Source organism: Microcaecilia unicolor, chromosome 4, assembly GCF_901765095.1.
Source record: "Microcaecilia unicolor chromosome 4, aMicUni1.1, whole genome shotgun sequence".
In the NCBI taxonomy this organism is placed as follows: Eukaryota; Metazoa; Chordata; class Amphibia; order Gymnophiona; family Siphonopidae; genus Microcaecilia; species Microcaecilia unicolor.
This window is the reverse complement of record NC_044034.1, coordinates 328455871-328462925: the sequence shown is the minus strand read 5'-3', so window position 1 is coordinate 328462925 and position 7055 is coordinate 328455871. Positions and strand designations below refer to the sequence as shown.

Sequence of the window (7055 nt, the reverse complement as noted above, 5' to 3'; positions counted from 1 at the left end):
GATTGAATGAAAGATGTTGACGTGTGTTTATGTTACTGTTCTTCCTATTTACCTCCATGGTAGCAGGGTCATCATTACCCAAAACAAGTCTTTACTGGTTAATCAATAGTTCTGGGGCAGTGGCAGGCACAATGATACACAATTGTGTAATATTATGATGATAACATCAATATTTAATAACCCACAAACAGGAAGAGCTATTGTACTTCTTTCTAATACATCTTGTCAATCAGACTTTGTTATATACTGTATACAATGATACACAATCCATCTCTCTGCCTACAAATATATCCATGCTCCTGCTGCAAGAAGGGCCTAAGGGAGAAAATAAAATATACTGCTTGTGGGAACCTTTGAAGAAAATGTGCTACTACTGTTAGTGTAAAACACTCCCCAAACTGTTTGAAAATGCCAAATATATCTACCAAGTTTTTGCCTCCAGCTCTGGACTAAGAATCTGTTTTTGTACACTTTCCATATTAGAGGTTCCTTTCTAAAGAATGCAATTCTTAAATTGGAAATCTACATTTACTGAAAGACTGGTTTTCAGATCCTAGTATACGTTAATACTTGCAGAGATCTGATGACTCCAAACCAAAAAGTACAAGGGGCCTTCAAGATTAGGGCATCAACTCAGAATTTTATTAATCGGACCTTACACGGTCCGTGTTTCGGTAAAACCGCCTGCATTAGGGGTCTTACAGTAGTCACCAAGTTCAATTATGTCAACACCATCGATGAAGAATGCCGATTCTTGAGACTCAAAAAAGACATCAACAAGTGGCATACGTGCAAAAGTAGAAATAAACTCTCACGCGGTACTTGGTTAAGATATGTAATAGTGTCTGACGCCATCAAACTAAGAAGGGGACATATTTAACCAGTTGCATTTGCCTATCCTTCTCCAGTTGGATCTTTGCCAGTGCTATTGAGAAGTATGTGAAAAAAGCATAGCTACAGCAGAGAGCTGTCTGAAGGCAAGCTGATGATTATTTTCTCTTTTTGTTCTAGTTTTTTGATCCATAGATCTTGAAGCAGTAAGGCGAAACAGCTGGCCACCGTTGGTCATGCGTCCGCTCAGAACAAGAAGGATAGTAAACAACAAAGCAATGTACTGGAGCTAAGTAACTGCCACCCTCCCTGGTCCTACCTTGAAGGACCCTGGTGGTCTAGTGACTTCTTCGGGAGCAGGATAGAACCCCACTCTTTCCTGCCCACTATTGCTACTGAGCCTGGCAGCGGCAGTGCTGTGTTTTTCGAAATGGCTGCCCAGACTTACCGTGGTAGTCTCTCGGGTCTCAGTCTCGTGAGACTTCTGTAGGAAGTCTCAGCAGCCATTTTTAAAACACGGTGGTACCAGTGCCACCATGCAGAGTAGCAGCAGTGGGCAGGAAAGAGTGGGGTTCTTTCCTGCCCCTCAGAGGTCACTAGACCACCAGGGCCCTTCAAGGTATGACTGGGAAGGGCTGTAATGTGTGGCAGGCATCCAGGCAGAGCCTCTGGGCCCTTAAACACTGCCCGGTTGCCCAAATGGTCAGTCCGCCCCTGCCTTTACCTGTTTTCCCTTTTCAGTCTCCTTCTCTCCCTCCCCACCCCCATTTATCCCCTAGCTTTACTTATTATTTCCCAAGTCTCACATATTCTTTCCCCAGCCTGAATCATCCTCTCTCCAGTGCTCCCCACATTTCACTCTCACTCATCCTTCCCTAGTATTCACCCACAAGCATCATTCATCCCCACCAAGTGCTTCCCTATACCTCTCATCCTCTCCAATCTCAATCATCTTTTCTTCAGTCCTTCTCCTCCCATCAAGCCTCAGTCCTCTTCCCATAGTGCTGCAGTGTACTCCACCTTCCCCAGTGTCCACCCCAAGCTTTATTCATCTCTCAAGTAACCTCCACTATACCCTCATCCATCCTGCCACCATCATCACTTCCTTCCAGGGTTTTCCCCTAGTCTCACTTAAGTGAGATTTGAGGTAGAAATAGAAGAGGTTATCTTTTCCTAAAGCTCTCCTTCAGCACACCACCCCAAAAGGGAGGGGGATGGAATCAATGACTGACTCTGTATAAGTCCCTGGAGTTGATGGGGATACCTAATCAGTGGAGCTGTTTGACGTCTTCACTGCACATCCCCCAGGCTGATAACAGGAGCCATGCTATCCTGCTTGGCCAGTGTCACAGCTTATCACAAGATCAGTCCCGTGGCAGCAGGAGATGACATACAGTTAAATGTGGGTCTTGCTGCCAGTCAAGGGGCAGGGTTTCTATGGCACTGTGGCACAGGGAAAGTGTAATGCAAGTTGAGACAGTCATGTTTAGCAGAAAACTGGCATTTATATTTGCTGATTTTCTGTTCTTTTGGCCACCAGACTCCCTTTTGACTTTGGAGAACCCAGGGATAAAGGATCAGAATTATGAATTATCGTGAGTTGTGTGGTCTACCCATTTCAGTTTTAATAGTTCCCTTTAATAGACACACTCAGCATCTGTATGGAAAAGTCATTCTGTTCAATAAGGTTATCTTATGGTCACCTCCAGAAGCTGCAAATAGACTTTTTGAGTTCCCAGGTGGAAAGAAAAATTAGACTGAATTAGTAAAAGATTAATAGAGGCTATGTGAAGCAGCACAGCTTCACACAAACCCTCGCCCTATTACCAGAGAGAGAATTCACACACACAAACTTGCAAGAATATGACTGGAGGGTCCCCTCAAGTTCCTTTTGTCCAGGGTGACAGCGGTTTCACTTTTACAATAAGAAAGATATGAGACTTACCTAAGGAGCCCTTTTACAAAGCCGCGGGAGAGATAACACGCGGGTAGCGCACACCAAATGGCAATACTGCTGGGGTAGCGCTTATGCCCGGTGGTAATTCCAAGTTTGGTATATGCCAAATCCTGTGGTAGAAAACATTTTTCTATTTTCTACCATGGGGGCATTCCCGGCAGTAATCAGCAGTGCGGCTACATTAGTGTGCACTGCATGGTTTCCGCATGGGTAGCCTGTGAGCCCTTACCGCTAGGCCAATGGCTGGTGGTAAGGGCTCAGGCCGCAAATAGGCACACACTAGTTTTAATTTTTGCGTACACCCATTTCCTGGCCCATTAAAAAATGGCCTTTTCCACAGTCGTGGTAAAAGTGGCCCAGGGCATGCCAAAATGACACGCCCACACTACCGCAGGCCACTTTTTACCACAGCTGTATAAAAGGACCCCTTAGTTTTTAGACAAAATAAATGCACACATTGCATGAATATTCATTGTGGAAATTCTAAAAATAGACCCGCAGCATATCCTGATGTCCTGGGGAAGAGGAGGAGGAATTGAGCAAAGCTGTCTTGCCATTGGTCACTGCTTTATGGTCTCCAAAGGCTGTGAAATAAATGACACATTACAAAACTGCATATTAAATTCATGGCAGCCAATTAACAAAAAAAAAAGAAACAGAAAAAACCCCTTTCTTTCTCTTCCTGTCTATACACATAGAATATTTTGTACCTTACATGCACTTTCAAAAACTGAACTACCTCTAACATTAAGAGAATGACCTTTATGTGCATTCTAGTAAATTAATTTTCTATCACTTGACAGGCAACCTTCACCACATTTCAGCACTGATCTTTTTGCATCTAATCTGTATTTCCCATATATATATATATATATATATATATATATATATATATATATATACGCCTCTCTGCTCATCTCGCCCCCTACAACACCCTGGCTGGTCTCACTGCTGTAGAAGAGAGCTGGCGGTGCAGGGGAGCGATGGCGCATATTCAACCTTCTTAGCAAAGGATCCACATTCCTCTCTTGCTCAGGTTTTGTCCTGAATGCCATACCAACAATGTCTCTTGCGCTAATGTCTCCATGGTTCCTGCGCTCCCAGGCAGCAGATAATTGAATCACAGTGACAGGGGCCTTGCTTATTAAGCTGGAGTTAGCTTGACTGTTCTTTTTATGGGAGATAGCCATTAATATGACTCCTAATGAAAAGATGACAGAGATGCTGATAAAAGTCATTTATTTGACATAATAGCAAATAATCTTCAGCAGCTGCTATAATGTTCTTCTCATTTTCCCTCCATTTCAGCTCCATGATTCTATTCTCACCAGGTTTGATGAGGAGAATGGTATGATTAATAATCTTATTGTTGTCATTGAAAATCAAACTGGTGGCTAAGAAAGTCCTCATGTACCGTCACGTAGCAGGAACCCTCTGCACCTGAACAGAGGTATATTCAGACTTTACCTCCCCACACAGAAGAGAAAGGGAGACGAGGGGGGCCATGAGGATGACTCCCTGCCCCTGAACGTGGATGCATGGTATAGGAAACAGAGTGCAGAATGATTACTGGAGCTCCAGCTTCTCAGTATTCTGATGCTAACAGAATTAATATGTGGCTGATATTGCAGGATGTTAGGTTACATGGCGAAATGCTACTTCTGTGGGATATAGGAGTGGTTTCACCCTGTTCTGAGTCTGAACCCAAAGGTGGGGACTCATGGTAGACTTGTCAATGAGCAAGAAATAATATACCTTTTTGGGGGGAATTACAAGATAACAAGACTGCATTCTTTTTTTCATATTGTATAATCTGAGTGTAACCATGGCTACACAAATATATTTGGCACTGGTTTGAGGGCAAAGCCTAGCGATGCTAGGAGGCCAGTTGGCATTTAATTCACTCTCTGTTCAGATATTTCTCATTGAACAAGTAGACTACAAAGAGGGGCATTTTTGATATGATTTCTACGTCTAAAAATCTGAATAAGCTTTCAAAAAAGAAAAACGTCTATCTTTTTTTATTATTTTATTTTTAAAAACAGTACTTTGAACAAAGTTATGTGATCTGGACGTTTTGTTTTTTGGTCTATTAAAAAAAAAAAGTCCAAGTGCAAACCACACAAAATCAAGCCATAGGGATGTAGGAGGAGCCATCATTTTTAGTAGACTGGTCCACTAGACATCCCAGGAAAGCAATAGGGCACTCTCGGGGGCACTGCAGTGGACTTTATAAAATGCTCCCAGGTACACATTTCACCATTGCTCTCTTATCTTGTGTGCTGAGCCCCCCCAAAACCCACTACCCCCAACTGTATTCCACTACCATAGCCCTTACGGGTGAAGGGGACACCTCTATGTGGGTACAGTGGGTTTCTGGTGAGTTTTGGAGGGCTCACAGTTTCCACCACAAGTGTAACAGGTAGGGGGAGCTATGGGCCTGGGCCCACCTGTCTGCAATGCACTGCACCCATGATTAGACTACTCCAGGGATCTGCATGCTGTTCTAATGGACCTGAGTATAACACCTGAGGCTGACGTGGCAATAATGTTTTTAATCACATTTGGGGGGGGGGATGGGAGGGGATTAGTGACCACTGGGGGAGTAAGGAGAGGTCATCCCTAATTCCCTCCAGTGGACATCTGGTCATTTAGGACACTTTTTTGTCTATCTCAAAATGTCTTAGTTTTAGTCTTAGATGGTTTTGTTTTGTTCCATTATGGCTTCAAAACTTTCAAGTGTTAGGAATTTTTACAAAAGGTTCCAGAAGAGATCCGAGAAATTATAGACCGGTGAGTCTGACGTCGGTGCTGGGCAAAATGGTAGAGACTATTATTAAGAACAAAATTACAGAGCATATTCAAAAGCATGGATTAATGAGACGTGGAGGGGCATAATCGAATGAAAATGCCTATCTCCATGGGCGTTTATCTCCGAGAACGGGTCCGGGAAGGGGTGGACCAAACTGTATTTTCGAAAAAATGGACGTTTTTGAGCTGGGCGTTTGTTTTTTTTAGCGATAATGGAAACTAAAAACGCCCAGCTCAAAAACGTCCTAATCCGAGCCATTTGGTCGTGGGAGGGGCCACGATTCGTAGTACACTCGCCCCCCTGATATGCCAGGACACCAACTGGGCACCCTAGGTCAGTGCGGTGGACTTCAGAAAAAGCTCCCACATGCATAGCTCCCTTACCACGGGTGCTGAGCTCCCAACCCCCCTCCCCCAAAACCCACTACCCACAAATGTACAACACTACCATAGCTCTTAGGGGTGAAGGGGGCACCTTCATGTGGGTACAGTGGGTTTTGGAGGCCTCCCATTTACCAGCACAAGTGTTACAGGTGGGGGGTGGGGTGGGCCTGGGGCCACCTGGCTGAAGTGCACTGCGGTACCCACTAAAAGTGCTCCAGGGACCTGCATACACGCAGGCCTCTAGGACTGGTTGCTGCTATAAAACATTGGCACACCAGTTAACACCTTTACTCACAGTTAACTGCAGATCAGAGGTTGTGCCCCACTGGCAACGAGTCTCCCTGGTACTGAGATGAGCAGTAGGTCAGAGCTGGCAGAATGCTGTACAATGCCCTCTTTCAACCACATTCAAGGGAAGAACTAAGTTGTCTAATGTGGCTAACACAGGAAAGGGAACTAAAACTGGCTTACAAAATGGCCACTACCGCATGGACTACAACAGGAAACACAACAGGGCACACTCTGACCCAGTAGGCAGGGGAAAAAGCACCATGGGAGAAGAGCCTACCAACTACCAACATCGTGAGACTGTAACACAAGCTAATGAAATCACGGAGCCCAATACCCTACACCCACCACAATGCAATGCTGATGTGACCCTGTACTGCACCCGAGAGCCACATCTGACCCAGGGAAAGGCTGTCACAGGATAGAACACATTCTGCTGTCATGGAGGTGGGTATGGCATTTGAGGCTGGCATATAGGCTGGAAAAAAAGTTTTTAAAGTGGGGTTTTTTTTGGTGGGAGGGGGTTAGTGACCACTGGGGGAGTCCGGGGAGGTCATCCCCGATTCCCTCCAGTGGTCATCTGGGCAGTTGGAGCATTTTTGGGACTTGTTCGTGAAAAAAAAGGGCCCAAAAAAGTGACCCAAAATCACGGTAAAAACGCCTTTTTTTTCGATTATCAGCTAAAGACGCCCATCTCTCCTCAGCTGATAACCACGCCCCAGTTCCACCTCCACCACGCCTCCACCATGCCTCCGACACGCCTCCGACACGCCCCCGTCAACTT

The 7055-nt window shown here is 45.0% G+C and overlaps 1 long non-coding RNA gene across 1 annotated transcript; it reads right to left on the bottom strand.

Moving 5' to 3' along the window:
• Positions 1 to 3105: 3105 nt before the first annotated feature.
• LOC115469750 lies at positions 3106 to 6501 on the bottom strand. The gene is made up of 3 exons (XR_003942034.1): positions 6491 to 6501; positions 3396 to 3399; positions 3106 to 3186 (listed from the first exon to the last, which is right to left on the bottom strand). It is a non-coding gene; the product is annotated as an uncharacterized LOC115469750 (long non-coding RNA).
• Between the last annotated feature and the right edge of the window lie 554 nt (positions 6502 to 7055).